General features: G+C 27.5%; 1 long non-coding RNA gene across 1 annotated transcript; it reads left to right on the top strand.

Moving 5' to 3' along the window:
- Window positions 1–648: 648 nt before the first annotated feature.
- Window positions 649–6,957, top strand: LOC107436933 (uncharacterized). Its single transcript, XR_001583179.4, has 3 exons — window positions 649–938; window positions 2,075–2,330; window positions 6,594–6,957. It is a non-coding gene; the product is annotated as an uncharacterized lncRNA (long non-coding RNA).
- Window positions 6,958–9,246: the final 2,289 nt, after the last annotated feature.

Here is a 9,246-nt window from a genome sequence, read left to right as displayed (position 1 = left end):
AAAATTAGTAGGTTTATTTTTTTCTTTGGTGATAAAGTTAAAAATGAATTTTTATTCTAAAAAAAGGTGGAATGCAGAACTTAATAGAGTTGGATTTAAGATAAATTTGCAAATATTTAATTCCGATGCTTCGAAAAAAAATTAAGTTTAATTTGTGGACTTTTATGAAATCAGAAATTTAATAAACAGAAACAGACTATTTCGAAAATTTGACAAAGCATAATATATGGTTAACATGCAATATTAAGTATCGATTTTATAGAATAGAATATCGTAGAAATGGATTTCGCGTAATGATTCCATAAAAAAATAAATAATAAGAAATAAAAAAAAACAATTGTGGAACAATTTTCTTTTGTCGAAACAGCTAATCACCCTTAAATGAATCACCTATCAAAAATCGGAAAGACCATTAGTAACACCTATTTATTTTACTGCATTTTACAGTCCCAAATGGACGAAGAACACTTCCTCTGGGTGGTGTTATTTACTTGCGGAAAGAAAACAAAATTAGTTCCAAAAAAAGAATCTCACGACGATTTACTGTCGCACCTAACTACTTGCACACACGATTTGAAACAGCGGAAAAAACCAATCATTTATTCTTAATTCTTTTTTTAGAATTTTTTTGACATGCTCAATATGCACCCTCGTCGATTATGGCTTCCTTTTCGGTTAAAGTGAGTGCAAAAGCATGAATTTGGGAATCGAATGTGCTTCAGGGGGATTATTTGATGCCAATGCGGTTATTTGCTGATGCGAAAAATCTTTTCCTTCTTAATTTAGCGACAGATTATGGATATTAGGGGAGGGGTTTATGGAAAGGGAAAAAAAATGTCCCATCCAATATGCATGTGATTTTAGTATAAAAAGATATGGCATCAAGCATCCATTACCATTCGAAATACGACGTTTGGATATACCATTTAACAACAAAGGTAAGGTAGAACTTTGAATAACGCTTTTGATGTTTTCCAGGTCTGAAATTTCTAAAAAGAAATTTTTTGTCTTAAAAGTGCTTAAAATCAAAAGTGAATTATTTTGAAAGACAATAAAATTCGTTAAATAACATAGACTGCTAATTTAGATTCGTTAAAATTTGAACTAATAAACGAAGAGGAAATTTCAATGGATTTAGTCACATACTTGAATTTGATTTTTGAAATTATTCAGAATTAATTTACTTTTAAAAAAACTTTTCTTTCCAAACATTTTTTCGCGAAATCAAGCGAAATTATATCATTGCTTAAAAAGGTAAAAACTATTTATGCCGTTAAAATTGAAAGTTGTAAGCACGATTTTAAATCATTGCTATAGATTTAATGTTAAAAACATAAATTAGAAATTTGATTTCCAAATTAAATTTTATAGAAGGAAGTATGAAATTTTAAATAAAAGTCATTTTTTCTTTTGCAATGGAAATAATTGATTTAAATATAAATTAGGGTAATATTAATAAAAATAATTAAATAACTATTACCAAACTATTTTTTTTTTTAAAATTTGTCTTATTGTAATCCTGCGACAACATATGCAGATTTAACTTTTTTTTTAAATTTGTTTTTAATTTTTTTAAACAATGCTAATAATTACATTAAAATAATTTTCCTAAAATTTTAAAAATAAGCGCATAATATGTCTGAGGATTTTACATGAAAATAAGAATCAGCATTCATAAGGACTTAGTATTTCCTACTCGTATTCAGTTCAAGTTCTCAAAAGTATTGTGATTTTCTAAAAATATTTTCTGAATGAAATAGTAATATCTGAGTTAAAGACAATAAAATGCGATAAGTAACCAAGAAAAAAATCAGATTAATTTATTTACAGCTAGATTTAATCCCAAACCTAATTTTCTTTCTTCATATTTTTAGCGCGATTCTATTTTATGTCAGACTTTAATAATTAGATTTCAATAGGAATTATAAATTTCAGAGTTGAATTAGTTTAATTTCTAAAATCTTAAAATACAAAACTAAAAAGCTAAAAATTGTGAATAATTTATATTTGATTTTGATGATTTTTACAACTGTTTAGTTTAAACAAAATATTTCATACTATATATTTATTGCAGAAATTTAAAAAACAAAACCTCCAATATGAGACAAAGTCTTTTAGTTCTTTTTTCTGTGGTGATGGTGGTGTGCGTACTTTCTAGTAGCATATGTTTAGCGATGCCAGGCCATGGTAATGGTGGAGGATTTGGTGGTGGTGGTGGCAAACATGGCGGAGGGAATGATATTATGGAAATGTTGGCTGCTGGTCTGATCGCCAAGCTTCTGTCTGAAATGAATAACAGATGAAAACTTTGGATTAACATTCAAAGAAGGGTACATACATTTATTTACTATTATATCATTTCATGTAAAGTGACTGAAAGTAATATAAAATGGTTGAATATTTTTAAAATTTTCTAAGGTTAAAGTGGTAAAGTTTAAGAAATTTATCAGAAAAAATGGTTAAATGACACTTTATTTAATTGATGTTGTATCACATTCAATCAAAACAGTAAACTATTCGTTAAAATGATAATATTTAAACTGATAACTGTGTGACAAATCGCTTATTGGCTGTTTTCACCTATTACGGTTAAACAAACAAAATTTTATCTGTGGTAACTGGACCCATCTTATGCAGCTACTTGCAGCTGGGTGCATAGCCGAAAAGGCTTCTTTATAGCCGTCATGTAACATTGATAAATAGTAACAATGATAAACATGAATTTAATATATTTTTCAGCTCGTGTCATTTTATCACATATGTTTTTTAAATTTAAAAATACACGAATTTACCCATTATTTTAAAAAATAATTGTGAAAAATTAACTCAATGTTTTTGAAATTTTTCTATTATTATTATTATTATTATTCGTTTCTAGATGTTTTTATCACTTAGTAAACACTAACTATTTTGTTCCTTTCTAGATATCTTCAAAATGAAAAATTTTCATAGTTTTGTCATTAAATCTTTACTTAACCTTTTAACGCAGAGTTTTTAACATATTTTTTCTCCTTTTTTTTAAAATCATTTTTCACTAATTTAGGAAAAAATAAGTGAAAAATATTTTATTTAGCAATTTAATGATTTATAGTTATGAAATACAGCATGAAATACCGGTGTCTTTTTCTGCATTAAAGGTAAAATCTTCCAAACATGACTCACTTTTAAGCAATAATTGTTCTAACTTTCATTTGTTTGCAGTTATTTAGTTGCTTAGCATCGAAATTTCTTTGATTTACAAATTCAATTGTGTTTGGAATTTTATATTTTAGTGCAAATATAATTACGATAATCTAACAGATTTTTTTATTAATTATTACTTTAATAATTAAAAAAATACCAAAATATATTTTTGCTTGCAATTCAACATCAGGGAAAAGGTATATAAAAAGACACCAATGATCCAGCTACGTCAAAGGGTTAAAGTAAAAAGCTTATGACAATGCAGTTTAATATATTTAGTAACACTGATATCAAAAGCTTATTGTTGAAATAAGTTTAATGACTCAGAGGAATAAGATCATAAAAACTTTTAATTTATTTTCGATAACGCTCTGTGAAAATAATATATTTTGTTACGTAAATCATCATTTCGAACTAAACTTTAATATATATTGATACTCTTTTATAATCTTCATGTTTTTCTTTACAATATCTTTCATGTTTTTTTCATTTTTAATCATTAAGAAAGTAGCAACTTTGACACGACTATAAATGATCAAGGTGAACGAAATTAGAATAAAAACACTAAAGTAATTTATTCAAAACTAATGTATGTTATTAAGAAGGTTTTGAAGGTTTTGAAAACGAATGACATAGACGAAAACAGAACAAACATATGAACGTGATTTTAAGAAGAACAGTCGTACGCAGGTTTTATAAGAAAATGGCAAAATATAAGCCTGTTTTCTATATAAATTAACCTGGAGAACGAAATTAGAATGCAAATACAAATGTAGTTTTATTAAAAACGAATGTATGCTATTAAAATGTTTTTAAAGTCCAACTTTTATCAGGATTAAAAACGAATCACGTAGACGAAAACAGAACAAACATATAAACGTAATTTTAAGAAAAACAGTCGCACGTAGTTTTCAAAAGAGAATGGCAAAAGATAAGTATGTTTTCTATATAAATTAACCAGGAGAATGAAATTAGAATGCAAATACAAATGTAGTTTTATTAAAAACTAATGTATGCTATTAAAATGTTTTTGAAGTTCAACTTTTATCAGGATTAAAAACGAATCACATAGACGAAAAAAGAACAAACATATAAACGTAATTTTGAGAAAATACAGTCATACGCTTTTTTCATAAGAGCATGGCAAAAGATGAAGATGTTTTCTACATAAATTAGATAGGAGAGCGAAATTAGAATAAAAATGCAAATGTAGCTTCATTAAGAACTAATGTGTGTTAGTAAGCACTTTTTAAAGTTCAACTTTAATCAGGATTCAAAACGAATCACATAGACGAAAATGGAATAAACATATAAACGTAATTTTACAGTAGTACGAATTTTTCATAAAGGACAAAAGATAAACACTAATGATGCACAAATTCAAAAACTTATATTTAAAATAAGATTGTTCATGTACCTTGATCGATTTGATACAAGACAAATCTTTTATACTCTCAATACTTCCCTTTATTATAAGAATAATGACAGATCTTAAATTAGATCATGTAAACCTATCTCAAATCCATTTTTATGGCATTTATTGTTCCGCTTATTTTAAACCTAATTTAATTCACTTTTTCTTTTTACTTGTATCTCTGAAATCTTTTGTGCAGCCACTGCCCCTAAGTGTATCTTTTTTAAAAGCACTCATGCGTAGTGAGATGGGTTCGTTAGTTTCCTTACTTTTCCTTCCCTTTTTTGAACGAAAATTTATTCGTCTTATATGGAATGCCATGTTCGTTGATTATAGTTCATTTAATATTTAGGTCATTTCTCAAAGCGTTTGTCTGCTTAACGTAATTTTAATATTATTTTTTAAAAAATTGAGTATTATGTTTAATTCGAATGAAATGTTAGTATATATCATTAAATAAGTATTCGAAATTAAAATTTGCAGCTATTACTAAAACAAAGTAAACTTTGTTATCAATCATAATACTTTCAATATGCATAATACTTGCTTAAAAAAAATCTTCGATCGCTTATAAAGGTAAAAAAAGCTTTTCGTAATGTAATTATGATTCAACATCTTCTTACAGACTCACTAAGTGTATTAAAAATGCTTTGATTAATATAGTACAAAAAAAAAAACGATTTTTCTACAGTAAAGCTTATTTAAAAGATTGCATCGATAATTTTAAAATTCACTTTGATAAACGTAAGAAAAAGTATAAAAGACAACATTTGGGAAAAATTTCAGAACATTACCACACCGGAGATTGGGAAAATTATGGTTTCATCATTTTCCGTTTTTAACTACCCCAAAAAGTGAAGTTCAATAAAAGGGTAAAATAAATAGAAAAAATGAAATTAAAAAAAAACAAACTAAGAAGACTTCAAATAGTTTTTTCAATTGGCAATTTTAATGACTTAATTTCTTTAATTTTAAATTTTTCAAATTTTTAAATTTTTTCTTGAAATGACAAGTATAAAAATATAAAATGAAAATTATAGGTAATTGAATTGAGTAAAAAATGAGTAAAAAACACTATGAGTAAAAAACACAATTCTGGTTAATAAAACCAAAATATAGGGTATTTAAACCATACATTTGGTAATTTTTCCTTTCAAAAGGCAACAGTTCATCGGTAATTTTGGTTTTCAAAATTATAATTCTTATTACCACACATTTAGGAAAAAACACAAAACTGAAAGGAAAATTCAACGCATTAAAGGCTGAGTTTTTTTATATGTTTTGAAGCAAAAAACACTCCTATTAAAAAAGTGGTCATTCGTTTTCGCTAAATGAATATTTTCTTCTATCACCTACGATTTGATTTTTGAAAAGAATAAAGAATATTTGCAAGCTGTGAAAACAGTCGTGTATCAGATACGAAAAATTCCCGTTAAGTATATGTTATGCTAGGTCAAAATGGGTAAACCAAATGAATGTTTTTAAACCAGGCTCTAAGGTATCATGATAAAAATCACTAAACTTTATCACTTATTATAAAACCATATTCTATTGTTAATTTCACTTTACTCAAGTCCTTCGTTACAGAGCTTTTTGGTGTCTCCATAGAGCCAGAACACAGTAAATATTACCATATTCTATCAGCTTTGACCATACTTTTTTCTTTTATCAATGAGGTTATGATGACACTTATATTTTAACACAAATTAATAGTTTTCTTGACTTAGTTTAAGGGCGTGGAAAGCCAGTGAATTTTACGATTTACTACTACGCTGCTTTTTATAACAATAACTTTCTAAAGCTGAGGATGCTTTTTATTAGCTATAGCAGATTGCAATAATTTGAACTATATCAGCCAGAAAATGGACAAATTCTTATGTTTCAAACTTATTGTCTTGTTATTCGAGCATGAGGTGGACAAAATTAAGGTTCAACATTTTTGCTGTAACAATGTAGCTGAAATTTAAAATTATTATTTTTCTTACTACTTTTCTAGGTCAAATACAGTAATTGGAGATGGTGAGCTGCCGAACTTTAATGTCTGTTTTAGTAATTTCTATAATTCTGTGCACTTTTACTCAAGCTTTACCTCAAGGAGGAGGGGGAGGAGGAGGAGGCTTTGGCGGTGGAAAGAAGCACCACTCTAGACTTGTAGAAATACTAGCAGCAGGATTGGTCGCCAAGATGCTGACCGAAAAGCATGGAGGTTGTCACCATCACGGATGAATATCTTTAGTTACTGTCACACTCTTCATCAAATTGCTTCATTTTCATTCTTTTGTATATAGCAACCCTTTTTTTTATCAAAATGTTAGAGATATCATCTTGTACTTGTTTGTTCTAGCCAAAATAAAGTAGTTTGTCTGTGTTAAATACATTGTTTGTCACTTTTTAGTAATTAATTTATTATAGAAGCAAGTGTTTTTTACAAAATGGCTCATTGAGTCAAGTTTCGTGTGTTGAAAATCTCATTGTTGATAACTTTAGAATATTTCCGCTCCCAAAGGACGAATATACGATATTTTTAAGTACAAAAATTGATTTTGTATAGACGCAAATGTTGGATACTTACAATTGAACATTTTGAAGTGTTCAGGGAAAATTCATTCTAACATTCATTGCTAAGCAAGAATAGGTATCAATGGAAAAAAGATAAAAAATTAATCAAACTTTTCTACATTGCTTAGAATTGGAGAAAATTTTTAAAAAAATCTCTAAACGCTGCAAAGTTTGCACTGTAAAAAATGGTTGCTCAAGACTAAGCAAAAATGTGTCACAATTGTTCAGAAAAAAATTACAGCAGACTTTTGAAAACCCCATGTTTTCAAAATTGAAGCAGATTAGATATATTTTTGAGCAAAACTCATAGTCTCAACAGTGGCGTGGAGGGAGGATTATTTGCGTTCGTTGACTGCCAGAAAGATTCGGACCTAGGACCTCTCTGTTCGTAGTAGGGTGCTCTAACCACCACAGTTGAACACCCCTGTTCAGGGAGAGTTAAGAAGCTTTATATAATGGCTGCTGCAATGACACATAGTGATATTTATTATTTTCTCTTATTTTTTTTTAAGATATAGCGAAATAAGAAAAAAAAGTTAAATTAAAATTAGCGATCTCTTGAATTGGGACCATATTTTCCATATGGTGTACCATTGAAATTGGAAATTATCATTTCATGATTGTCATTGCGGCGGCCACTATATATAGCTTCCTTACTCTTGATGAATGGAAATGTACAACTATGGTGGCTAAAGTATTCTACTCGATCTAGAATGTCCTCGTTTCAAATCCTGCTGGCAGCCAACTCCTCCCGCCACATCATTTTTTAGACTATGCATTTTGCTCAAAAATGAGTTTCAATTTTGAATATATGGGGCTAATATTTTCGACCATTATTTTTTCGGAGGTATAGTGAAGTATTTTCGCTCAATTTTAAGAAGCCCTTTTGCTATCTTGTTAATAACAATTAAAATGTTAGTTTAATGATTTTCAACACCTTCAAATTGAATAACCTCCTCCGCTGTTGCTAAATGAGAAGTGTTTCATATAGAGTAGAACAATACATTGTTAAGTAGTTTTGGTGGGCAGGATTTTTTTAAGCACTACAGAGTATTTGGTTGTTAATATTTCTAAAAATATTGATTTCGTAGCCGTCAATTTGCTTTTCCAGCAAAGGTTTTTCATTTTGTTTAGGTCGAAGTTTCTTAGAAATTGTAGGGCGTAAAGTTTGAGATAATATTTCTTGTTAGGGAAGATGTGCTTCTACTCATTATACTGAAAAACTAAATAATTTATATTCATAATTCATTAGTTTCATAAATTATATTTAATTAGATATCCTTTTTTTCTTAATTGTAAAAGGGATAACATATTTTGAAAAAAAAACTGATTAATTCAGAATTTTAAGTGTAATGGAGAAAATAATACTAATTAACCCTATATTTTAAGTGAAATTTAAATAATGCATTTCATAAATCAGATTTTCAAAAAGTTTGTAGAAGTTTGCACATTACAATAAAGGAAATATTTTTTGAATCCAAACATTTTAAAAAGACACGATTTATACTCTTAAGGATTAACTCTTTGAAAAAAAATCTAAAAATATTTGAGATTTATGTAGCTACAGACCTGTAGTTGTTTCGAAAGTCCTCTTTAAACCTTACAACGAATAATAAATAGAAAATACAATTTATTTAACACCAAACCCATATTAAATTAAAATTACACCAGCATAATTTTATAATACATGATATAATTTAAAATACATGATATAATTTAAAATGCCGGAGCAAAATAATTACTAAAAAGAGTACAAAAAATAATTAAAAAAAACTTTTAAATCACAAATAAAACGTTTTTTAAATTTCTTGAGAATTGAAATAAAAATTATCTAGAGCTACAAAATCAAGAACAAAGAAGAAGTTGCCGAAAAAAGTATCTAAAAAAAGTAACATTTATTTACTACAGTTAAAAAAAAACATTTCCTTAATTATATACATTATCAAGAGAAGGTTTGAATCACAATGGTAAAAGAAACCCCAGAAAATCAGGTTAACTTTACTAATGTGTAATAAATTGCTTTAAAAATGAGCTTCACAGACTGCGAAAAAAATATTAACAATAAATATAAATTTTGCATTGAGTTTTTA

This window comes from Parasteatoda tepidariorum, chromosome 2, assembly GCF_043381705.1.
Source record: "Parasteatoda tepidariorum isolate YZ-2023 chromosome 2, CAS_Ptep_4.0, whole genome shotgun sequence".
In the NCBI taxonomy this organism is placed as follows: Eukaryota; Metazoa; Arthropoda; class Arachnida; order Araneae; family Theridiidae; genus Parasteatoda; species Parasteatoda tepidariorum.
Note: the sequence above shows the minus strand (reverse complement) of the source record. Positions and strands in the feature narration are given on the sequence as shown.